Source organism: Ochotona curzoniae, unplaced genomic scaffold, assembly GCF_017591425.1.
Source record: "Ochotona curzoniae isolate NIBS_2020 unplaced genomic scaffold, NIBS_Ocur_1.0 scaffold_4506, whole genome shotgun sequence".
Lineage (NCBI taxonomy): Eukaryota > Metazoa > Chordata > Mammalia > Lagomorpha > Ochotonidae > Ochotona > Ochotona curzoniae.
The window spans coordinates 34,718,317-34,732,709 of NW_024467119.1; the positions used below are offsets into that span (position 1 = coordinate 34,718,317).

At 38.7% G+C, this 14,393-nt stretch overlaps 1 pseudogene; it reads left to right on the forward strand.

Moving 5' to 3' along the window:
• Positions 1-1,822: 1,822 nt before the first annotated feature.
• The window catches only part of LOC121147485, a 70,147-nt pseudogene continuing 57,576 nt past the window's right edge, over positions 1,823-14,393 (forward strand).

Consider the following 14,393-nt stretch of genomic DNA (forward strand, 5'->3'; position numbering starts at 1 on the left):
TATACATTTCTTTAACATAAATGAGATTGCACAAGTGGGTCAAATGAGTCTTGTCCTTGACTGTGAAATAAACAGACTTTATTTATATTTAAAATATAGGGAGACCCGATAGGATCCCTAGGATGTATGTCTCTTTGGGGACATCAGAAAGTTTGTGGAAAATGAGAATTAGTTTTTTTGATGAATAAAATGTTAAAGTATAACTTTTAGTCTTTGTTCACATGGATTTCAATTTTTTTTTTACCCAGTTTGACTTGTTTGATTCTTTTACCCGTAAATTTTTGCAATGGTCTTGTGTGCATTGAAATGTTGCATTGTACCTCATAGTATGTGCAATTATTATTTGCCAACTGAAAACCAAACTTTAAAAAAATCAGCATTTGATTATAGTTGCTGACACAACTTGTAGTTTTCTTCTAAAAGACCAATGAAGATTGGGTATAGGTATGGATAATCAACCAAAGAATGCCCCTCGGCTTCATAGTAATAAGTGGGGTGGAAAGGTGGACATTCAGTTACTTGAAATTTTCAGGTACTTCTTTTGTCTTAAAGACTGGGTTTGGAAAAAGAAACTCATGAAATAGATACCTGAGCTGTTTCAAAACAGGGAGTGCAGTCTGTTCCTTGGGTCAGGTCCACTGCTTGTTGAGGCCTATGCACTTGAACGAGCTAGACAGTGGGGCTGACCTCTGGCTGCACGGAGGTGCCATTTTACTAGGGAAGCTGGAGTAATCTCCCTTGACGTCGTCTTGGTACCCTGTTCCATTTGAGGGCAGGGTGTGCAGTGAGCATAGTTAGGCTTGGCTTTAGCGTCCATTGCTTTGTGTATGAGATTGGGCTGGTGGCAGTGCTGACTGGGTGAGAGCAACCACCAGTGTATGTGTGTGTGTGTGTGTGGGGGGGGTGATGTGGGTGATGGACTGAGCTGTACCTGATATTGACACATAGGAATTAGGTCTGGGATCACCTAGGAGTGATCTTGGGAACTCCTGCCATCCTTCTGCCCCCTAGCTGGACCACAGGATTCAGACCTCCACCCAGAAGGAGAATCAAAGGATTTGTTCATGGAGTGCATGTGTCAGAATGGGGCACTTGGGTTGCTGCAGCTGTGCAGTGGACAGCACATTCAGATGCACATCCCATGTGTCAGCTCACTGAGGCCTGCAGAGGACTTCCAGTACCGTGGTGGAAGATGGAGGACAGAAAAAATTGGATTAGTCTTCTCACCAAGGTTTCACAGCAAGTATCTAGGTGAGTGGAGACTTTAAGGTGGACTGTGTCAGCCAATGGAGTTTGGAAGGATTTTCTCAACCTTGGAGCAATGAAATCAACAGCGTCTCAGAATTATCAAAATCACTTAAGCAATACCTTCAAAGCATGCTCCACATTGGGAACTGCAGGATGACAGTGAATGGCCATCCCCCATCTCTGGGTCCTGATGGAGTTGGGCTTCTGAGAATAGCTTCTCCCCATATAGCCTAATTGCTCAAGATACTTCATGGAAAAAAAATGGAAGCAATTTTCTCATATACTTACCTGTGTTCTTTGACCCTTCCCACCCTGATTGGTGCTCAGTATGGCCATGCATCCTTCTCAGCTATGTAAACATTATCAAAAATAAAATAAATTTATTTCTAAAAAAATAACTCATAAAAGAGGAAAACAGATCCAGTGTTATTCATATACAAAGACATGAAGATGAAATTTAAAATGATTTACATTTGTGTCAAATTAATACATACTAAGGAAATGACAACCCGCCCTTGACACAGTTCAGTAGAAAAGTGCTGTTTGAAATGTGTGTCTTAAGTTCGTAAAGATCATGTCTGCGAGTCAGTATTCCAGAGACACTGGCCCCGATGGGATGGAGCCCAATGGTGTCATCAACAGTAACTAAAATGAGATTCTGGACAGCTTTGATGATGTGAACCCCTCTGAGTCCCTCCTGCGAAGCATCTAAGCATATGGTTTCCAGAAGCCCTCTGCCATTCAGCAGCGTAAAAGTCTTCTTTATATCAAGGGTTATGATGTGATTGTTCAAGCCCAATCTGGGATGGGGAAAATGGCCACAGTGTCCATATCAATTCTGCAGCAGACTGAGCTGGACCTTAAGGCTGCCCAGGCCCTGGTTTTAGCACGCACGAGTGAATTGACCCAGCAGATACAAAAGGTGGTCATGACATTAGAGATTACTTGGGTGCATCCTGTCACGCTTACATCAGGGGTAACAGCGTGCATGCTGAGGTGCAGAAACTGCAAATGGAAGCTCCCCATATCATTGTGAGGATCCTGGCCATGTATTTGACATACTTAACTAGAAATACCTGTCTCCCAAATACATTAAGATATCTAGATGAAGCTGATGAAATATTAAGCCATTGTTTCAAGGACCAAATCTATGGCATTTTAAAATTAGTATTATCATTTTATGATACAGTTCCATAGGCCTTTGGATTTCACTTACCCGCTCTTCAAGTTCCCTGCCCCCCACAGTGAGTTCCTCTATATTATTACTATTCTTCATAAATGGTCATTTGTCCATTTATTGCAGGCATGGACAATGCAAAGAGTCCAGCACCCTAATGTCTAGATAGAGTTTCATTGGGAGTCCATATTTGATCTGGAAGTAGAGATGCATACTGCATTGTATCCTCGCAGCTGGATATGATTTTCTCCATTACACAGTTACTATATATACACCCCCTTAAATGAAAAAACACAACACAAAATCAACAGGAAGAAAAATAGAAATTTGCAATGCCATGAAGTTAAATAACATGCTACTGGATATGATAGTCTCCATTTTGCAGTTACTGCACGTTTCCTCAAATGAAAAGCCACAAAACAAAATCAACAAAAAGAAAAAAAGTTAAAAATGCCAAAAAGTTAAATAACATGCTACTGAATGACTAATGTGTCACTGAAGAAATGAAAAAAAATGAAAAAGCATCTTGAAAAAAATGATGCTACTGTATGATCTGTTAGTGAAGAATTTAATGAGGAAGAAAGTGTTTTGAAGAGATGAAATTAAATAAATTTAAAAATTATAGTTTCCATTGCTCTTTGTTGGTGAAATATGTCTTCTGTAGGCAACAAATAGATGGGTTTTGTTTTTTTTAAATCCAGTCTGCTAATCTATGACGTTTGATGAGTTTAAACCATTTACATTCAGGGATAAAATGAATGAATGAAAGTCTAACATAGGAACCTAGACCTCGAACTCATTGGAGGGCGTGGCACAAGTGACTGTAAACAAACAGCTGTGTGCAAATCAGAATAAGTAAAATCGAATTGTAGAACTGTAGGTGATACAGCTTAGAAACCTGCCCCAAGGAAAAGAATCTGATAACTAGAAGAAAATGACCAAGAGCAAAAGAGACAAAGGTACAATGAATAATACTGAAGACTCCCCTGCAAAGGAGTAAAAGCCTTTGCCAACCTGAGAGTTAACTGAGGAAGACATTGAGAAAATGTGGGATACAGAATTCAAAACACTTGTTATAAAGCTTCTTATCAACAACAAGAAGCATGTAATACAGGAGTTCAAGAAACTTAATGATCTTGTCACACGGGAAATGAATCAAACAAAAGCTGATATATAAGAAGTTAGGAATACAGGAATACAATGGAGGAAATTAAAAGTCACATGGAGAGTCACCAAAATAGAATGAATGAAGCAGAAGAAAGAATCTCAGAATCGGAATATAATTCCTGTCGCCAAAAAGAAAGAAACAAAACACTGGAAGCAGAGATTGGTCAAGCCAAACCACCCCCCCCCCAAAAAAAACAAAAACAGTATTCAGGAATTGAAAGACACAATGAAAAGTTCAAATATAAGAGTTATAGGAGTACCAGATGGTACAGAAAGAGAAGCTGAGATTACAGGTATATTTAATGAAAAAATAAGGAAAAATTTTCCTAGTCTACAGAAAGAATTGAGAAACAATATCCAGGAGGGAATCAGAATTCCCAACAGTTTTGACCAAAGGGACCTTCACCAGGACACGTGATAATCGAGCTCTCTTTAATTGAACATAAGGAAAAGATCCTTCAATGTTGCTGACCTCATCTGAGGTGCTGGCTTGATGTGGAGCCCCCACTGGGGTTCAGTCCTCCAGGGACTGAGAAGCAGCAGGAGGGGCCAGAGGAGGAACTCAAGGGATGGACATCTTGTCATTTTTTTTCCTTTGAATAAATGTCACCTTTTGAGGCAAAAGAAGGAACCATAAAAAAAAAAAAGAAAGAAAGAAATATGTGTCTTAGGGAGTTATACTAACACTTTCCTTAAAAGTTTAGCACTTTGTTCTGAATGAATAGTCATCTATTTGTTATGAGATTTCTATGTTACAATAACCAGAACTTAGAAAACATCTGTTGTATACTATCAGAAGCTTTAAATATAAGTTACAACCTTAAGATCATGGTTTTGGAAATAATATGGATTTTTTGTCCTTATATATTGTATATTCTGTGTTTCCCACACTGAATGCTAATAAATGAGCCAGGGAAATGTTAAATGGCAAGCAGCTTTGGGAATCTACTTGCAACGCAGTTCATTGCCATTTGCTTTCCTAAGGCATAATAGCTAGCATTCTATAGACCCCAAATCTATGAAAAAGTTGCCTGCTTACTTCTTTAATTTTATTTATACTACAGGATAACTCTTCTCAGTGGGACAGATAATATTAAAGTAATATATCACAGAATGTACATTAGATACTAGTTTAGAAAATAAAGCAAATATCTATATGTGTATGAAATAGAATAATTAACCAGTAATTAAAAATGATCTCTGAATAGTGAAATTGCTGTATACTTTAATGCCATGCATATGTACTCTTCAGTGAGTCTGCATAATGCAGTATTTTTATTATTAAAAAAATAGAAAATGTTTATAGAAAGTAATTTGAAGTGCTATAAAACTTAATAAGCTTTAGAGGGTATAAAATGGAACCGTTCTTCCAGTGGAATTCATGCCCTAATTGTTAACTATTAAAGAATTTTCAGTTAGGCACAATTTTATTTTACAATATGTTAAGAAGTATCTTGACCAAATCTTTAATGTTTCACATATGAGCATGATTCAAAGACTTTGTGGATGCAGGAATTATAAGTTTATTTTGGCAAGAACTTGGAAATCTATGAATAAGTTTTTCTTATACATTTTTCACAAACTTTTTCAAGATCCCCTATATGCAAACTTTTAATTCTTCTTTTCATGAGCTTTGTGAATTTCCCTCATGGAGTTAATGTTTTCAGAAGTGTAAATGATGAGATCAAGTGGACTAAAAGCGGAAAAGGTTGTCCTGAGTCCCAGGAGAGTGAAATATAGTTGTTTCTTCATTTGTTTTGCTCTAATCATAGAATTGCAGACAATATTTCTCATCATTTGTATTAACCACAGCCATATGAAGAATGAGGCAGGGAGCTTAGTGCTGCTGATGGTTTCTTGTGTGCATGAATATTTGTTGTTTCACTAAACTTCTTGACATCTTCATTTTTTAGTACATCAAAGTGAAAAACACTGTAATCCTATCTCTTCAGTTTTTCTCCTCCCCTTCTAAATCAGCTTAAATTTGTCTAATTATTTACAGATGAGGTGAAGGCCGACAGCATTTTGTTATGTTGTTATATTTTCTCTTTTCCTTTAGGGATAACTGTTTTTCTTTTTGAAGCTATGTTAATTGATAAGCATGTCAACATACTTCACTATTGCTGTAATTATATCATTTCATTAATGCAAGAATTTCAGACCAAGAGGCAGATCTGGAAGTGATTTGGATCCTTGCCTTTTGTGAAAAATTTGAACTATGGTCCCATCAGCCTGAACAGAGCAAGTCCAATTGGAAGGTGGGAGGGTTAAGCTCCACGTGGATTACCCTTTACGTTTAAATGTGTAATACTCACAATAAGAGATGCTGCTTGATGCTTCTTTGGATAAAGAAACCCTTGGCTTTCCATCTGTTCTGTTTTCCAAGCTTATTTTTTCTGATATGAGCTGAAGATGATGCGCCACAACATTGATGCCATTTCCGTAAGGGATTCTCCACCACTGAAGCCAACAAGATTGTTTTATCGTATGTCCTATCATGTGTATGGTGTTGTTCTTGGAAAAGCTTTCTCCTCACCTCAGTTTATTAGGTTAGATATTATTTCAAAAGATCCTGTTGTGCATACTTATTTTTAGAACAAAGATGCCAAGGCCTGGGATCCTCATGTGCTCAGCTCTGGCTTTCTGGCTCTGTTGAACACTTTGATCAGTATCTTGTGGCAGCTCTGCAGCCAGATCTCAAACCAGGTGGCATAAAGATGATGAACCTTTAAACAAGAGAGTCCAGTGTCAAGGCCCTCAGAAAAACAGTTCATTGGTAGTACTAAGTAGGTGTTTAATGTTTGAAAAATCTGAGAGTAAATAAAATATTTTCGAGTGATTTTGCCCGTACTGTGAGCAAATTACTTAATTGTGTAGAAATGACTGATGAAGGGCATAGTTGAGATTTCACAATTATTATTGTTAGTAGTAGTGGTAATAGTATTTTGTTTCATCCAATGATAAATCTCTCCTTTCTGGGTCCCAGGAGCTGGGTTAATGGTTTGCATTGTGAACAGCAGCCTTTTAGGGATGTTCATCTGTAACTACTTAAAACTTGGTGATTTGATTTGATTCTGCCTCCTTGGTAAAACTCCCTTGTGGAGAAGAGGCAAAAAGTGTTCTGTCCTCATTCTCTCCTCACAGATAATGTTTTTCACTTGATTACACTGGGTTGGGAGTATTGCAGGTAAATGCAGAAAAGGGAGGATAAGTGAATTTAACATTCACAAGGCTGTTGGTTTAATTCATATCCAAATTATTTACCCTTATGGGAAAATCTTTACTCCTGTGGGTGGAGAGGAAAGTAAATGAGGTTTGAGAATTGGATGATGTAAGTTGCAAACATGAGGAGTAGAGATTGTATATTTAGGAGAATTCAGCAGTTGAGGAACATCAATATGATGTCAGGCAAGTGCTGCTTCCAAAGTAGTCATCAGATGCCACAGAATCTGAAATACTTCATCGTGTGAAGACAAGTCTTAATGACGAGATATTAGTTTTAATTCCTACGTCTCAAAAAAGTAGTTTTCACTCAATAGATTTGTCCAGATATATCATCATGAAAAACAAAACAACAAAACTGAGGCAGAATAATTAAATTTATATCCTTTTATTAAACTTGTTTGTTTGTGTCTGCAGCCAGGCATATGCCCCGTTTGGAAAATAAGAAAACATGCTAATAAATATTCAATAAAATTTTTAGCAGTTTATTTTTCCCCTTACAGATGAGCACTGAGATAATAGAATATAGGGAAAGCTTTTATCTAATGTTAAAATTGGTTTTGAACTTGGAAATTTTTTTTCAAGACAGAGTAAGATGTGGAGAGATGTGATTCCCCAACCACTGGCTCTCCCCAAGTGTCCAGAAAAGCCAAGGCTGGGGCAGGGACAAAATAAAAAACAGGATCCAGGAACTCAGTTCAGTTCTTGCACGTGGGTGGCAAGGACCCAGCTGCTGGAGCCATCCTCAGCAAGTTGGAATTTGCAGGTAGGACTGGGATTTGAATTCAGGCATCATGATACGCAGTGTGGGCATCCTAGGGGGTGTTGAACCACTGCACCAAGGCTTGTCCACGAATGTTCTCCATCTTCGGCCTTTCTGCTGCCATTCCATTCTGTAAGTTCTTGGATTAAGGCCAGCTAAAAATCGGCTTTTATGGCATTCTCTTCCACAAGCTCTCAGTTGTTTACATTTTATTCCATTGCATTCTTTAACTGTTCATTTACATGTATCTTATTTTTGTGTTTTGAAAATTGTAGATATCATAGTCTGGTTTTTCAGAAAAGGGACATTGTGGCTAAAGTGGATTGAAATTGCAGGCCTTGAGTAACTTAGCTGATTAATCTAGGGAAAATGATTTAATTCTTCTTCCTCAGTCTCCTCATGTAAGCGATTGCATCATAATACTGCCTCTCAGAGCGTTGTGAGCAGTGGATATCGCAATGCATGTGAAGTGCTGGCAGGAGTGTGTAATGCTAACTCCTATTGCCTTTCTTTGAAGGATGATTAAGACTTGATATTATATTTCTTCCTAGAGTCTTCTCTGATCCAGTATAGTTGTGTTTTTCTTTGGTCATACGTGAACTCTGCCCTGGGGATATCCCATCCTCCCTGCTCTGAATGTTGCTAGAACACCCTGGGCTATGCTCCCACTAACTCAGTTCTAACTGTGTGGGATGTCCAAGCCACACTGCCTAGTCGTCTTTTTTGACCATCACTGTAAAATCATGGTCCCCAAGGTATAACAAAGCATGTGTACTAAACTAGATTACAGACTTTTTTGAATGTAGTCACATGACGAGTACTTCATGGTGTCTCTAAACGTTGTTTGCCATAGAACTGTCCAAACACGCTTCTTGAATCTATTTTCCAGAGGACAAATTTGTACCTTTGGTTAAAGATTAGAAGGAATCAGAAGTTGCTGAACCTTATACATGTCCTGAAAGTTGTTTGAATAAAATGGGATCATCCTAAAGCTGAATTTCATCCATGTGATGAAGTTATGTTTACTGTCAGACTTTAGTTATTAGAAATGAATATAAAGCAGTGATGGTAGTAGTAGGCAGCAGTACATGTTGTTTACTGGAGACCACGTGCTATCTGCCTACCATTATCTCATCTTGCAGAAAAGTGTTAAACAAAGTCATCATGACCTGGAAAGATTTCAAACTGAAATATAAAGTTGGAAACATCTTTATCAGTGAAATAGTTCAGCAAATTTGCTTTCTAGTGGAACTAGTACTTTTTGATGGTTTGTCAGGCCGTCTTTGTCTCCTGAAGCTATCAAGGAGTAAGACAATGGCATGGGATGGTGGATGACTGTTGTGGGTTTTCTCGTCTGTTCCAAGTCAAGATGAGATCTCCAGGCTGTGGAGAACGAGGGTGAAGAGTAGTGCTGCTCTGTAAAGCTCAGTCTGCACTTGTTGTTTGGTTTCTCGTTTAGCCTGTGTGTTTTCCTTTACTGTTTCACTTTGACGTAGTATGTTTTAAAATTAACTTTTTCTTGTGGATAAAATTTTATGATATGCTTTTTCTTAAGTTCTAGGCGACAATGTGGCTGTGTTTTATTTACTTGAATCGCTCGTGATGGGAACCAGACTATTTCAGAAATAGTGTTAATTATACAAATGCAAGAGGCAGATATCTTCTTGATTCATCTACATGTTTCAGAGTGGTTCTGATGGTGCATTCCTGGAACTGTGTCTAAATACTCACACATCATCTGCTGATGTTGGCAGATACTTTATGCTTTCTTATTGGAAGCTTTACTTAATTAAACAACTATACAATAACATGTAGTTAACAGGAAAACTACTAATAAGTATGCAGGTAGCCAATAACTGGAAATTAAAGTAGTGAAAGTAGATTCAAATATATATGATGGATTGAATAGTTAAGGTTTGATAGATTTTAGTGGATGTTCTCTTGGTATTTATAAAATAAAGAAAAGGAACCAAAAATATGGCCAGATATGTTCATTATCAGCATGTTGAGCAGCAAAAGACAAGAGAAAAATAATTTAGTAAACAGTGGTCTGTGGCTTGTGTTGGTGTCACTGACGGGGTCTCTCTGAGCCACGCCCTCAGAAAGTATCTTCATGTGTCATGTTTTGCATCTGCTTCATGGTAAAGAGGGATTAATACTGGCAGGTTGTAGGGATGGAGGCTTCAGAATACAGAAAAGAATAAAAAGCCAAATTCCAGTTGTTATAAAGCAAGCATCAAGAGAGTGTTCAGAAAGTTTTGGGAGTGGTGTTGATGGGGTGAAGGGAGAATAGGAAAGAAATATTTTGTTACTAAGTGACCTGAATCCTATAGAATGGACATACCAACTGTTATTTCTGAGCTGTGAACTTTTGCATTTCTTAAACAAATGGAATTTTTGGTATGGACCAGAGATTAAGACTTACATTTTGTTCAAGCTGATCACTTCTTACAATTTCTTGACTTTAGGAATTTGGTTTTGTTACATTTGACTGAAGGCAAAAGATCAGTGTGCTTTATCTGTGGCTTGGCAGTGTTAGGGCTGGGGACTGACAGTTCATAGACACATTTGGGAACATTGTTTAGCTTCAGCAAGTCTGTTGGCTGCATCCTGTATGAGTGTGCCTGGTTTCCTGACTTGCCCTACAGGGCTGACTCCAGGTTCCTGCCAGTGAAGATCCTGGGGAGGCAGAAGGTCGTGGGGCTTGCGTGGTTCAGTCCCCTTAACCTTGTGGGGGACCTAGATTGAGTTATCGGATCCCACTTTTGGCCCAGCTCAGCTTTGGTAGTTGTGGGCATCTTGGGAGTAATCCATAAGATGGGAATCCTCTGCTTTCTTCTCAAATAAGTGAACAATCTGTTTCAAAAAAATAGTAAATAAAGACAGTGGACATGGTATATTCAGTTTCCTGTTTTTCTGTATAACTTTTTTTCATTGCACATGTAAAGATGGTTTTAATCACTTAGGATAAAGCAGAGAATTCTTTAATTTATAAATGACATGTTGATTGTGACAATAGGATCTCAATTTCAACTTTTATGGATACATTCTACAGTGATTCAGAAATACGGTGCATATTTAGTTATGTATTTGAGTACAGCAATGCTGTACATAGTTTGAAGTGCATATATGTTCGTGTTATTTTTGACTTAAATTCCTTCAGTGAGGGTTCAGTGTTGTGGCATAATCAGTCAAGCTGCTGTTTGCATTGCCATCATCCCATATGGTTGCCAGTTTGTGTCCCAGCTGTTCCACTTCTGGTTCAGCTCCTTGCTCATGCACCTGGGAAAGCAACAGAAGCCCCTGCCAAACACTTGGAAGCCCTGGAAAAAACTCCTGGCTTGAGCCTCGTCTAGCCCTCACCATAGCTATTCGGGCAGTGACCAGAGGATGGATGATCTCTTCCTATCTTGCTCTTATCTCTCTCTGAACCTTGCTTTCAGATAACTAACTACATAAATACATTTTGGAAAAAAAAAAGCTGCAGAATGCAGCTTTTACTGCCTTGAAAATGAATCCCCAAATCTACATTGTCAGGCCTGCAGCTTTGTTGTGCACTCATTTTCTAAGAGGAATGGCAGCATGTGTTAAATGACAGGTTGTTCCCCGGCTGCCCGCCCTTCTCTTCCCAGAGGGGTTATGTATCTATGTATCCGCTCATCTTCTCAAGCTCCCGACATTAACATGCCCATGTCCCTTTCCAAAAGACGGTCATTTCCCTGCTCTGGGAAAACATGGGTCAGCAGAGAGACTCCATAGCTTTGTGCGTCCTATCAACACCTGCCTGGGTTGCCAGGTGTGCATCCTGCTGCCTTTCCAAGGTGTAAAGATACTCCACCCCTGGAAACAGTACTTTTTCCCATCGAATTTTCTTTCTTTTCTCTCCCAATCCCCTCTTTTTTTTCTCCTAACTCCTTTAAAATCACTTTCATTTTAGCAATTTCATTTTCGTTGGCTCACTGTCTACCTCTTTCTGCTGCCCAAAACATCCCTTTGGGGAAACACTGCCCGTGTTCCTTACCACCCAGTCGTTGTTTATTTCACTGTAGGCAGTAGCTCCAAGTGTTTCCACCAAGTCGCTAATGACCAATGGTTTGCGAGCTCCCTCAGACAACGAATTCAGTTCCCTAGACCCCAGGGACCCTATATTGAACACAAAGTAAATATTAGTTAAATGAATGACACTTTTTTCCACTTAAATGATCTTTTCCAATTCTTATCTATGTGCTTTTTTTCTGTAGGTTTTTTTCACAGGCTCTTTTACCTGCCTCTTAAATATTTGTCTTCTCTAAGCTTCTTGCAACCCATTTGCCATGATTGATTCTGCTTGGGATAGCCACCCCATTCATCAGCCTGCTTGCCAAGCACACATCCATAGCAGTTCACTCATTGTAAGACTTGACCCTTGTTTTAAGGTTTAAGTGTGTGTATTCCATGGACACCTCAAACTCAGTATTTTCTAGACATTTAGAATTATTTTCTAGTTGTTGCCGTTCTTGTGCAGTGTCTTCATTCTGAGGTCTTCCTTTCTTGTTTGCTGCATGTCTCGGGAGCTTTGTTCATCGGCCTCTCTGTTTTCAGCTGCCACTGCCCTAGTTGGAGCTGGTTGTTGGCCCATCTAGCTTTTGCATTTGTTCTTTTCCTTTTCAAAGGAGAGATTGATAAGTTTCTCTGGATTGCAGGAATGTTTGTTCTTGCAGTAAATTGAAAATACCAGTGTTTGAATCTTTGGCAGAACATAATTTTTCCAGAACCTTCAAAATATGATTATTCATTGCTAATGAAATGTTAAAGTTTGATCGTGTTGTCGGAGTTTCATTTCAGCTGTGTGTTCAAATTATAATATACTTTGTTCAGTTAAAAGGAGGATCCCTACTGTGTTTGGGTTTGCGTTTGGGAGATAAGTGATGTCCCATTTCTTGGAATGGGCGAAAAGAGCACTTTGTTGCTACTGTTGGAGAATCAGCAGGTATTGGACCATTGCATCGGAAGGAAAGGCCATCCCAGACAGAGCAAGGCATACGTCTGTGCTTGGTGTCAGAAAAAGAAGCAAGAGATAGTTTATAAGAATGTATTTTACATACTGATATTTACATTGAGTTTCACTTTCTGTAAATCTTTTTAAAGATTTGTTTATTTTTGGAAAGTCAGATTTACGGAGAGGAGGACAAGACAGAGAGAAAAACTTTCCATCTGCTGGTTCACTCCTCAAGTGACCGCAATGACTAGAACTGAGTCGATCTGAAATCAGGAGCCAGGAGCCAGGAGCTGCTTCCAGGACTCCCATGTGGGTTCAGGGTCCTAAAGCTTTGGGCCATCCTCAACCGCTTTCACAGGCCACAAGCAGGAAACTAGATGGGAAATGGAGTAGCTGGGACCTCAAGTAGGGTCTGTATGGGATCCTGGCTCATGCCATGTGAGGACTTCAGCCACTAGCCTACTGTTCTGAGCTCTGTAAATCTTATCATATATTTTTTCTGGAGCATTTTCGTTTGGTAGATTATCTCATGAAAAAGTGAAGCTATACTTTCTTCTATAACTTCTATTTTTCTCATGTATTATTGCTTTTTTTGTCCTGAATGTGTCTCCACAGAGTTGTCTTCTGAAAATTAATTAGACAACCCCGTATTTGGAGTTACACTTGAATTTCTTTAAATTCTATTTAATTTTTAAGTTTGGTTTTATTTAGTTGAGAGACAAAGAGACAAAGATAGATCTGTCATCTGTTAGTTTATTCGCCAAATGTCCATAATGTCAGGTGCTACATACTTTGAAGGTGGCAATAGAGGACACATTGCATGTCTCCCACAGGTACTTGAACCATCCCTGCTGCCTTCTAGGATCTGCTGTGTCAGGAAGCTAGAAAATGGGACAAAGCCTGGATTTTAAATCAGGTTTGGTTTTGGGTTGTATCTGGCTTTGTTATATTAGGTTATTACATTCGACAAAATGGTATAGCCATCTGCTATGGAATGTGAACATTCCAATTAGTGTCTTTTTAAAAAAAAGACTTATTTATTTCTATTGGAAAGTCAGATATAGAGAGGAGGAGAGACAGAGAGAAAGATCTTCCATCTGATGATTCACTCCCCAAGTGGCCAGGAGCCTCTTCTTGGTCTCCCACATGGATGTAGGAACCCAAGACTTTCGGCTGTCCTAGACTGCTTTTCCAGGCCACAAGTGGGGAATTTTTTTTTTTTTTTTGGATAGGAAGCTGGACTGCCAGGATTAGAACTGGCGCCCATATGGAATCTTGGCACTTGCAGTGTGAGGACTTTAGCTGCTAGGCTACTACTCTGGGCCTTTCAACTAGTGTCTTAGCCACCATTCCAAAGCCTACCCTTCTCTTTTAAAATGATAAGTGTGATTTTCCTAAATTAATTCTTCAATTTCTTGTATGCATGCACACACGTATGCACACACAGTTTAAAGGATGAATAACACTTCGTTTTTTTCTGCATGCTAAGTAACTTGTAAGTTTCATTTCAAAATTCTTTTTATAAGGTAAAAGATAAAATCTCCATGAGCTGTTCTTTTAAATCTAGAAACATTCTTTAACATTGTATGAAAACAATTTTAACCTTTTTTTTTCTTCAGACTTTTCCCCTTTATATCGCTGAGCACCAGAGGGAAGTCAGATTTTTTTTCCTGTGATGCTCAAATTTCTTCCAGATCACAGCCCCCTTTTTTCTTCTAACACGACCAAATGTGGACTTTTAAGTATATACAGTTAGTAATCTGAACTTCTTTGTCTAAATTTATGCAATTCAAATAGCTGTATCTTCAATATTCAGCATTGTATATGACCCATACCTT